Consider the following 12,466-nt stretch of genomic DNA (forward strand, 5'->3'; position numbering starts at 1 on the left):
TGCAATCCATCTTCCCAGTGATCAGTGAAAGGATACACTTCGAGCCACGTAAGAAAATTTCAACACTGAGCAGCAACACTAAGCTGGGAAGAAACTACACTAAGAAATCACCCAGCAAAACTAAATGCGCCCTGCCATGTAAAATTCTCCACATGCCAGATGGTTCCAAAGGCAATAGAAATAAGATGGCTCCTGCCCTCAAAGAACTTCCAACTAAGCCAGAGAGAATGGCCACATAATCAACCATTATTATACAACTTTTAAAGATTTATTTCTTCCACATTGCCAAATGGCCAGACTTTTTCTTGCAGCTGGGCTTTTCCTTTCCTTTGCTGCCTCTGTCTAGAGCATTTGTTCCTCACCCACCACCTTGTTCTCTCCCAGAATCTACATCCTCCTGTCCCCTTCTGTCAACCCTACCCACCATTCCTTGGGAAAGGTTTCCAGGATCTCCTACTCAGCTTTAGGCCTGGTTGTCACACAACCCGTACCACCCCACAGTTATTTATGTAGTGTCTTTTATTCCTGCTAGACTATAAGCTCTGTGAGGTCAAGGATCCTACCTGTCCTGTTCACCACATCTGATGATTGTTTCCCCTCCTCTATGCAAACTGAGTGGACCCTCAGCTGCTGAGTAGACACAACACAACTCTAGCCCCTTTACTATTAATATAAGCTCTGGACTGCACCAGGTATGAACCTGGGATCTAGCTGAGCCAATCAAGTTCCTTCTCCCAGGAATTTAGAATCAGGACCCAATGAAGCCATTTAACTCCTGCCTGTGAATGGAACTGGAGATGAGATAAACTTGGAAACTGTGACATTATCATTTTCTGCCAAGCACCTGGAGAAGTAAAACTTCACAAAGAGAAAAGAAGACAGAAGCACTAGCAAGAAAGGTTTCCTACCATCCAGGCAACTTTCCATGCCCTAGTTTCAATTATTCTCTCTCCGAGGAGCTACAAAAAAAAGGAATTTGTCATAAGCATAAAGGTATCTTTGGGAACCTATGGGCCACAATGCAGAAGGTCCAAAGAGACATACATCTGGACCAACTACAGGGTAACATACAATAGGCACTCAGTAAATACTTGCTGAATTACTAAACACACTGCTTGCCTTCGCCATCCAGTCCCTCTTATGTGAGGAGTTCTTCAGATTTGATAAAGGACTTCAACATGTGTAATCATCTCCTTAGAGCAGCCGCAAAGTCCTAGGTGCTATTATACTTATTTTACACACATGCAACTGACCTTTACCTGTATTTACCCTCAAATTCTGTAAATTCTTCCTACACGCTGTTTCCCTATCACCACTATATGAACACACACATCTATGTACAACCAGGCACTACTCCAGGTACAGGGTCCTATTAAAACAATATCAAAAGGGTTCAGATGTAAAAGGCAAAATATTAACTCCATTCTGTTGTTGTTTGTTTTAAATCCTAAGCATTTAAGTGAAAGCTTATATCTGGAAAGGGACCCGTCCTAAATGTCTCTTTGAATGCCTATCCATCTTAATGTTAAAAAAAGCAAAATTTAAAGTACACTAAAAACACCTATCACAGCTATGAACTAGTAGTATCTCTATATACTAACAAGTCACACTCAGAAAATGGTAGCCTTTGAAACTATGTGAGTCAAACTACCAGTATGCCTTTTGGATAATCCCCCAAATCTATTTCCATGTGTTCTGCGGTTTCAGAGATCAGTGGTCAGGGAGAAGGAGAAAAGGCAGCCTCCGCCTAAAGGTTGCAGAAATCCAAGGCCAGTCACCAGAAGTGAACTGCCAAACCACTACAGCAACAACCAGTGCTTCAAGCCAAAGCTCAACAATCTTCCTAAACTCAGAAAAAAAACACATCTGTTAGATCTTGTATATGGTCATTAACGGCCTTGTATCATATAATGAGAGCTTTCAGTTTGCAGCCACACAAATGGTCGCTATAGACAATGGAACCCAAGTAGAATGTCTCAAAGAGAACTTCAGGCCTTCTGCCAAAATGAGACACTGGGGGTAGGAGAAGTGAGAGGTCCATGGGGTATCGTTCCTGAGACCACATGACCTTCATCGATCAAAGCTGGAGGTCTAACCAACCTCTCGGTGGGATGAGGAACCAGAAACAATATGCTGTTAGAGGGGTGAGGTATCTTCAAGAACACACACGGTCTCAGAAGAGAAACTAGCAGTATTCTCTGCTTTCTCTGCAAAAGTGAAGTCTGGAAAGTAGCCAGCAATGAGAAGGAGGAAGAGTCTGGACAAGAGGGAATGTCTCCAGAAGCCTGATTCCTTACTTTGAGATGCTGACAGGCTTTTACAGGGATCCCATGAAGTTCTTGTATTGGGATACATGATTCACAAGTGCTTTGTCATCAAATGCCAGGTTGGCCAAGAGCATATTAGCCCCTATAGACGGATTTTTAATCCAGCTCTGTGGGAAAATCTCCCTGTCCCTCCTCCTCCCCAGCCAGCACAGTCCAGGCCAAGGGCCTCATACTTACTGAATTAATTCTATTCTTGCAACCATTGGGCCTGCATCAGGACACAGTGATTACCTCTTATTTCCTCCACAGTTTACAAGAGTGTCCCCATGTGCCTCATCTCATTTGATTCTCGGGGTGGTTCAGAGGTGTGTAGGCAATATACAGTACTCTCACAGTAAGGATGGAGGACCCGAGCGTCAGACACAAGGGCTTGGCCAAAGTCGCACAGGGTTTCCAGCTCTAAAGTGAGCATTATGTCCTCCCATTACGTCACTATGCTGCAGTTTCTACCCTGAAGCTCCCACTTAACTTCTATGTACCTAACAACACCCCAATGCACAACAGATGCAGGGGTTAGAGACAGAACACAGGGCAGGCCCTCAACACACGCCAACTTCAGTTCTATCTCATTATGTGATAGCTTAATACAGTTCAAACTAGGAGCTCTCTGTGCTGAATGAGTTAAGTCTTTCTATCCTCCAGTTACCAAGCAACTAACAAAAACTAGTCTTTTCAAGAAAAAAAAGAAACCAGCAGTGATTTGGGGTGTATGACTTGGCACAAAAGGCTTCTACATTCCAACAACAATCCTTTGAGCCAAGCAATCCCCCGGCTTGAAAGCAACCAAACAGAACAGCTTTTTTTTTTTTTTTTCTAAATCATCTATTACTTCATAAAACCACAGCATTTCTTGGGAGGAGGCTACTACTCAAAGCTCACACAGCTGCGGGTCTCAGCAGAGGGTGGAGGTAGGGTAGTTAAATCCAAGATTCAAGGCAGCAGCCGCCCTGCCAGCCTCAGGGCAAAGAGAAGCAGCTTTCACCCCTTCCCTCTCACTGCAATGTCCAAGAAAGCATGTCCAGGGAAGCTGTGAGGTTTCTGCTGCTTCTAGACACTGAGGGAACTTGTGGGGAAAATGAGGCAGCTGCTGCAATGACACTAGGATCTACGAGCAACATGAGAAAACAGGGATGACCAGATAAAAAAGATCATCCAAATATTTAATTATTACTTGCAAAGAGATTCTATCTGGGCTATCTATTGTGTGCAGTGAACAAAAGGGAGGGGACAGAACTCCCTAATTCCCCACTCAATAAATGAGCCTGTCTACACATTCCAAGTACTCACAATGTTGTTTTCCAGCAAAACTACCCATGAAAGTGCAAAACCATACCTTCACTCTATGTTTAAGACTCCAAATTAGGCTAATCGCCCAAAGAGAAAAGATGTTTCAGGAAGAAACTTAATGTCCAATATCATTCTTAAAAGAAAAATGATGCTGGAAACATGGGGTGGGTCATAAATTCCAATCAGAAACTTCTCAGAATGAATAAAACAATTGCGTGTTTCAAACTCCCATCCAAAGAGATAAAGAGCGAACACCAGAAATATTTCAAGTCAGGCAGGCAGATAAGCTGAGAGGTTTGCGCTACCAGAGGCATCTTAATAAAAACTTAAAACTTTCCATTCCATTCCTTTGTTGAACATGGTTCGGCAGCTCCTCATGGCCTAGAATGCCATGTTAACTCCTTAGGACAGCTCTCAGGACACTTAACAACCTGGCTCCAACTTGGCCATTATCATTATTATGATTACTTTCTGGGCTCATCCCCCATCATCACCCCCCTAGCCCCTCCACTCTGCTCTCACCTTATTTCTCTGACCTCCCAAATGCATTATGTTCTTTTCTATGTTAACACTTCTGTTTAGGATAGTGCCTCTACATGGACTGACAATCCCATTTTCTCCCGTTATCAAACTTTTTTTTTTTATTTCAGGATATTATGGGGGTACAAACATTTTGGTTACATGTAATGCCTTTGCCCTGCCCAAGCCAAGGCTACAAGCGTGCTCTTCCCCCTACAGTGCACTCCATCTCCATTAGTTGTGAGTTTACCCATCTACCCCCCCTACCTGATCAGCATCCAGTGAAAATTACTACCATGTGAGCACCTTAGCATTGATCAGTTAGTGCCAATTTGATGGTGAGGACATGTGGTGCTTGTTTTTCCATTCTTGTGATACCTCACTTCAAAGGATGGGCTCTTGATTCAAATCTAGCTCAGATATCACCTTTCCTGTGAATCCCTCCATCCCACGCTGTATCCTACTTATATATTCATGTACCTAAATCCACCCTGAAATGACAAACTTCTGTAGGGCAAAAGCCAAGCCTAACTCATGAAAAAAAAAAAAAAATGCAAAATGTTTCAGGGGTTATTAAAAAATCCAAAGCCAAAACCTTTCAAAAGAAAGTTACAATGGTGAGAAAGATGTACACAAAGGAAAAGGTAATTAACAAGATGATGTATGACAATAATGTAATGAGCCTGATATCAAGGTTTGGTGAGTCAGCCTCATAATTTTATCATAATATTTTGTGTGTGGCCATATTTCTGCCTCTAATGAGTAATCACAGACAGAGTTCAGAGGAGGGAAAGGGCTTTGGGTCTAGGGGGGCTAGAAAAGGCTTCATGAGGAAGAGCTGGAAGCTGAAGCCTAAAGGTCAAGTAGAATAAATATCTATGCTATTGCTGAGAAAGATACACAAGAAACAAAAATCTGAATTGACAAGACAAATTACCCCCTTTAGAGAAGTATTTGTTTAACTGTATCATCATAGAATTTATTTATAAAATGAAATAATTCCATTGTATAATTTATTTAATTTTCAAAAACTGGATTTAGATGCATCCCCCTCCTCCACCTCCCCTGGAGGCCTACTATTGTACAGAAAATTTATAATCCACACGGAGTTGACTTCCCAACCATAACAATGTTACTGTATTAATGAAAACTGATCATATTCTTTGCCCAAGAGTATGACACCACCCCACAAATATTAGGAAAACAAGGTGATAGTAGGGGAATCTAACAACTTTAGAGTCCAGTGGACCTGAGTTTGATCACTGTCTTTACCACTTCCCAGCTGTGTAGCTTTACACAAATTAATTTCTCTAAGCCCCAGTTTCTTCAAACACCATATTACTAGCATCTTCCTCCAAGGATGCTGTGAGAATTAGACAAAATATGTAGAGTGCCTGGTAAGTCAACAAGATTCACTCTGGTTACTGCTACAGAGCTTCATATTTTTCAAAGCACTTTGACTGCATGATCTCATCTGATCTGTGTAATTCTTGAAGGCAGGAAAGGCAAGAAATAATAAACCTAACCTTGCAGATTAAAAAACTAAAGCCCAGAAAGAGATCATGATTGTCCCGAGGTCACACAACAGATAAGTGGAAGTTCAGACTAAAATTTGGATCTCTACTGCTCAGCACAGTACCAGAGCAGGCATCTGCCTCCCTAAAGCATACATGAGGCAGAACTGTCCAGAGAAAATGAGAGAGAAGCCACAGTGATGTGGACAACACAATTCCTTGTGGGTGGGTAGCACTATCTATGGGAGGGAGGCAGAGAAGTCTTTGGAAAGGGTGAGAAGGTCTTGAAGTAGACACAAAAGAACGGTGAAGACTGAGACAAGTGTAGCGGTGAGGAGGTCTTCCTTAACATCTCACTCTCCTGCTTCCCTTCATGCCCTTCTCATCAGTCCTTTTCTGTCTCCTCTGTGAGCTCCTTTTCTTTAGTTAGTCTTTAAATGCACATGCTCCCCAGGGATCTGGTCTCATCCAAATGCTCTTCTCACTGCTCACATGTTCCCTGGGAAATCTCAATTACTCCCAAGATTCCAACCAACTACAAGTTGAATAGCATGCCAAATCTCCAACTGCAATTCAAACTCTCCTCTGATATACATCTCCTGGATGTCCCACTGCATATCCAAGACAGAATCTGTTGTCTCCTCTCAAATGTGTTTCTACTCCTTGATTTTCTGTGTCAGTTGATCCGGTTACCGAAGGAGTTATCTTCTACCTCTTCTTCGCTGATTCCTTACAACCAATCAGCCTTCTATAGTAATTTAAACTCCCAATTAGTTCATGAAGAGGTTCCCACCTCTTCACTCTCTGAAATAGTCAGAGTTCTTCAGAGAAGAACCAACAGGATGTGTGTTTGTGTGTGTACACACAGATGTACTCATTATTTAGGACTCAACTCTGGTGCTAACCACTCCATGAGACCGTCCCTCATTCACCCAAACTGAGCTAGATGCTCTTATGCTAAGCCCCTATCACTGTACTTCCCATCATCTTTTCATATGTCTGTCTCTCTCACTAGACTGAAAGCTCCTCAAAAGGAGAAACTCTGTTTATTTTTAATAGCTCTACTCCTAGGATCTAGCATTGTATCTGATATATAGATGAGTAATGTTAACTGATTGAATAAATGAATGAATGAGCAGAGATATATCAGCTAAATAAGAGTTTGCGGAAATAAAAGTAAAGAATGAATGGATAAATGAATGAGGTTGTGAATAAGAACTGTGCCGGTTTCTCTTTTTTCATTCAAACTAATGGCTTTTCTCATTCTGTTTCAGGAGCACAGACATATTCTAGACAAGCCAGACTGCCAGGAAGATAAATTTCTCTTCTAAGGGTGAACAGGTCCTTTGGAGAAGTTTCATTTTAATTGGAAAATGGATTCATTCACTTCCTGGCTTGGATGCCTGGGTCAGTGCAGCACCACTGAATGTCTGCCAAGCACCAATGGAGAGGGGGGCTGTGGCGGGGAAAGTGCTCCATCAAATGTCGAGTGCTCTGGGACATCTGAGGACAACCTGGTGTCAGTTCCAAGCTGGCTCACATAGATGCCCCTTCCTCTTTCTTCCCAAATGTCCTTCAATCCAAACTTTACTTATCCAAGCTCATAAAGGATGAGCATGCTTTACTGTTCCAATTGGCAATTTTTTTTTTTTTTGAGATTATTTGGGTACATACATCCTTACTTGTCTATTTATGCCACTGTTGTAGAGTTCCACTGTCATTTCCTGCCAGGCATGGACAAGCACCACAACTGAGAAGCTCCTTCACAACTCAAGTCTTAGACTAAGATCAGAACTTCATAAACTCTTACTTACGATGGATCCATAACACTCCAACCTCACAGAAAGTCTCTTCTAGGAACATTTCTTGCATCTTTTGTCAAGGGTCCTTGTAGAGGGCACTGAATTCCATAATGTTTTTGTGACTGGTTCCAGGCATCTTCAGCCTCACCTCTCAACACCTTCATCTATCAGCACCCCCGTGGTCTCTGGTTCTCCAAATAGACTGACCCAAGGGTGGTTCTGGTGATGCAATCTGCTATTCTACATAGAAGTGCCTTTGCACATCCTGCTGCCTCTTCCAGAGCCAGACTGCAAGGGTGTAGATCCTGCTCTAATACTTCATAGCTGTGTGGTCTTGGGCAAGCTACTTAACTACTCTTTATTTCAATTCCCTAATCCTATAAAAATTACTGAGGACATTAATAGTACCTAAGCCATAGGGGTTGTTGAGAGATCAAATGAACAAATACATGTAAACTGTTTAGAATAGTGGCTGGCACATAGTAAGTACTTCTTAAATGACTGTTCTTATTATTACTTTGTAAGTCAGTTCTACCACATCTTTCCATCTTCAAGAAGGAACAAATAACTATTTCTCAAATAAAATATTTATTGACTGTGCAAGAATTTGCCTATCAGTCCTGGTTTCTGGCCAGGTGTCTGCTAGGTATGCTAGTGGAAGATGAGAGACAAAAACATACTAGTCCCAACCCTCAGGTTGCTTGCTGGGTAGGATGAAGAAAGAATCCGTGCATGTGAAACACTCAGGAAGAACGTATAAATAGCACAGAATAATTCGAGTTCTAAAATATTTAATTTATAAACTAAGGATGCTATCTGGTCATGAAGGAAAGACAATGCTGTGGGAAGGAGCTAGAGGAAAGAGTTCCTAAGGAGGCAGTGTCTGATCTGGGTGTGGGGGGAAGGCACAGACCGAGGAAGGTGGGTGGAGGGCAGGCTGCCCTATGGCAACTGCCTGACAAAAGTGCACAACGAAGCATCAGCTACATCCGTGGCCGTAGGGAAGGAACCACGAGGTCAGTCTGAGAGATGTGTGTTGATGTGCAATCTGAAGTAAATCTGGATTTGTATTAGACACTTGAGTCAGAAGAGAATGGAGCCACCATCAGACCTTGAGCCAAGAGTGATCTGAGAATACAGTTTTAGGAAGGTTAGGACAGCAACAACCTGGAGGGAAGCCTAGAGGGGAGAGCAGACAGGAGGCAAGAGGACCACTTTCCACATCCATTTCTGACACAGAGGGAGGATAAAGAGTCAAAGAGAAGAATAGTGGGAGAAAAAGTGAAACAAGAAAAATTAAATAGAAGAGGAGGAAGGAGAAGAAAATAAAGACACAAGAAAAAGATGGACAAAGAGACAAAAGAAAAGTGGGGTGAAGAGAAAGAGTAGGTCAAACACAAGAAACAGCAGGACCATGACAATGTCCCCGACAAGACAAAACATGGAGAAGGGAGAACGGAAAGCAGCCTTGCTAACGGTCTGCACACTGTCTTTCCTCTGGATGAATGAAGTCATGGCTGATGTCACTGCCTCTGAGTCACACACCCCCAAGAGAGGTGGAAAGGGCCTTGTCTGGTATTCAGCCCCACCCTCCTGGGAAAATGGGGTTAATTCACTGCTCTATCGTCAGGTCACTGTCTAGTCTAGTCTTGAGACGACTGAAGTGAGGACACCTGCTCTGTCTGCCCAGGGAGGATATGCAGCCTCCTGAGAGCCCAGAGCTCATCTTCTACTGAGTTCTCGGGTCCAGGTCCTTGAGATGGGACAGTCAGAAAAGGTGTGGTGAATAGCTTCTGGCTTTTCTCTGACTGTGGCCAGGGTAAACTGGCTCTATCTCAAGAGATCCCAAAAGGAAATCCCCACAATGAATAGTATAGAATATATAAAAGGGACTTAAAGGAAATTTTGGCTGACTCACAGAGCTGCTCTCTCACATTCGAAGCTCTCCCCATTCCGTATTTGCAGCCCTGTGGAGGTTTCATTTCCTCAGATCACCACCAGCCTGCCTTTTACCACCCCACCCAACCTCTTATCACCTAACTCCAATTCATCCACTGCCCCCCCAGCCTACACATCATCTCCCGCTGACCACTCTACCCTAACTAGGCCATATTCCCAGAGTAGCCCAAATTTCCATGCCACTAATGCTGCACTGTGACTTTATCTCTTTTGTCTCCTTTCCAGAATATGGGCACCTTGAAGACCGTGACTCCTTGTTTTCTTTACTGATATATTCCCAATATTTAACAAAGTACATGGAATAAAACAAATTTTCAATAAATATTTGCTGAATGAATGAATGTCCTTGAACAACTCTGACAGCACCACAATATTTTTACACCATTTCTAAAACACATGACCATTCTTACAGTTACCTTCCAGAGAAATTTGTGATGGATACCCTATAAGGTACTAATAATAGTGCAAGTGAAACTGCCCTGGAAGCATTTGCTCAGGGGTATATCTCAGGATGGATTTACTCTCTCCACAACTCCTCTCTTCCCCCAACCTTTGGCCTGTGTGCCGTTGTGGAAATAGCACAGGCTTGCGCTGCAGCTGAGCCACAACTCCAGCTCTAGCACCCAGTAGCTGCATGCAGTGAGCTTCGCTCAGCCTGTTCCCACCTGCTCAAACAGGAATAATACCCTCTCCCGTGAGTTGTCGCAAAGATTACAAAGTACAATTTTTAAAACATGCCTACCCCTTGAACAACGTGAATTCCATTTCCTTTCACTCTTGGATTTCCTAACTGCATCTAAAGATAAATATATTAAAAAGTAGACCTCACTAATTTTCTTTCCAAATATCAACTTTTTCTGTCATCACCATCTGAAAATCTAACAGTACCACCAGCACTCTACAATTTACCAAATACCTTCTGATACATAATACTACCACCAACACCGTTTCACAGACAGGAGACTAAGGACCATCAGTGATTTGCCCAGATCGTGCAGATAGCAGGTGGAAAGCCTGAGGGGAAACTCTGGCCACTTGAATTCCAAACCTAATACTCCTTCCCCACTGTCAGTTGCTGCTTCCCAGGACATGGGAGGTGCTCGGTAAATACTTGCACAGTGATTCACTCTCTTTCTCAGGTCCACGGGCTTGTCTCTGACCCCCAGCCAAAGCCAGACCACATGGCCTTGTGCCAAGACAACTGCAGGAGGCCTCACTCTGGTCCCTGGTTCCCTTCTCCTCTCTCTCAGGTTCACAGAATGCCAGGTTGAAGGACAGCTTCAGGGCACACATGCACCAGTTGTTCCCAAATGCCAGACCATGGGCTGGTGATGGTCCAGGACCAATCATTTTCACTAATCAGTGGTGAAGTAATAATAATAAAAATCATGACAGAAAAATAAAGTCCTTATTGTTAATAAAAGTATGAATAATTAATTAGTAAAAAGAGAGGGAGATCTTATTTCCTAATAGCATGCTTTGCTTCACTTGAGTAAGCTCCAATACTCTAGACGTATAGCATTACTGGGAGAAAATGTGTACTGCACCACAGTTCAGACCTTTAGCAAAGGCATGAAGAGAAACAGATGCCAGGCAGGGCAAAGCCCCTTACTCAGGCAGTTCTCTAATGTCCTCTGAGTATCCCCCAGCTTTGCATTTTTCAGCCAGAAGACAATGACCATTGAGATTACAAAGCCTAGAAACCACATGAAGCAGCCTTTTGAGAGGGTGTGGATATGGGTATTGATGGGGCCGCAGACTTGAAATCAGACTTCCTTTTATTACTGAGGTCGCTCACAAGTTTTACCTAATCCATAGCCTCTCCACGCAGGGAGGATTCAGAGAGACGCTGGTGTTCACAGGAATCCCTGAATCAATTTACTACTGAACCAGCAGAGTGGCCTCTGTTCGATGCACAGAGACGAGCCTCCAGTGCGGTCTTACTTAGCTGCATACGTACTTCCACAACCCCTGAGTTCGGAAAAGGTAAGGAACCAGTTCCATAATTTATTCATCCTTTCTAACTGCAGATGTTTAAGGGGAATGCAAAGAAGAGAAAGAGGTCAGTTCTTTAAGAGGGAACTATAATGTACTGGAGCACAAACAAAAGAGGTAATGGGCTGGAATTTGGAATCAAATCTAGATCTCACCCAGTCTCGAGTATAATTCTTTCATTCTGTATCTGACTTTGGACATCTAAACCTTTGATAACTTTGATAACTTCAAATTTGAATCGGACAAATGGATTATCTGGGATTTGAAACTTAAACAATGAGAACCGGCTTTCTCTATCTAGCGTCTTATCTGTAGAGTAGACAGAGGCACCTTGCATGATGAAGGTGACAGTCTCACCAGCTAACCTTTACGATGCCTTTTTAAATCTATTTCTTAGAGTCAGAAAACCAGGGTTTGCATTCCAACATTGCCAGAGGCAATCATCTATAAGAGTTAATCTACTTAACTCCTCCCATCCTCAGCTTCTTCATCTGCAATGTAAGTAATAACACCTACTTGGCAGGATTTTCATAAGCAGAAACGAGACAGAAGACTTAAAAAGCACATGGAAAATATTTAATAAAGTCTAGTGCAGGTGTTGATCACAGATGTAGATAGCAATCAAACAAGGTCAGTATCTTAACTAGAACTTATTAAATATTTCAGAAAGGTAAATGACTTCTAATATGTAACAAGTGTAACGAAGTCCCCATTTACTCCAAAAACTGAAGCTGGATCGTGGATGGACAGAGATACAGATAGATGGATACATAAGTGATAAAGTGATAGAAAGGATAGGATAGAAAATGTCAATGGTAGATTCCAGGCTTGGTTCTGAGTATACACTATAAAACTCTTTCAACTTTTTTGTATATTTGCAAATCTTTGATAATAAAATGTTGGGGAAAAAATGGCCTCCACAGTCTCTTTCTCTTGGTCCTGGACATGGGCACTCCTTGAGATAAAGAGCAAGCCCAGCTTCCTCCTCACCTCCCCATTGCTGGGCACAGTACTTTGTACATAGTAGTTACTAGACACAAGTTTGTTTCATTGATTAAATGAA

At 42.6% G+C, this 12,466-nt stretch overlaps 1 protein-coding gene across 4 annotated transcripts in view; it reads right to left on the reverse strand.

Moving 5' to 3' along the window:
- The window catches only part of FGGY (FGGY carbohydrate kinase domain containing), a 394,984-nt gene that overhangs the window by 331,319 nt on the left and 51,199 nt on the right, over window positions 1-12,466 (reverse strand). The gene's annotated exons all lie outside the window — the stretch shown is intronic.

This window comes from Propithecus coquereli, unplaced genomic scaffold (genome assembly GCF_000956105.1).
Source record: "Propithecus coquereli isolate 6110/MARCELLA unplaced genomic scaffold, Pcoq_1.0 Scaffold14, whole genome shotgun sequence".
NCBI lineage: Eukaryota > Metazoa > Chordata > Mammalia > Primates > Indriidae > Propithecus > Propithecus coquereli.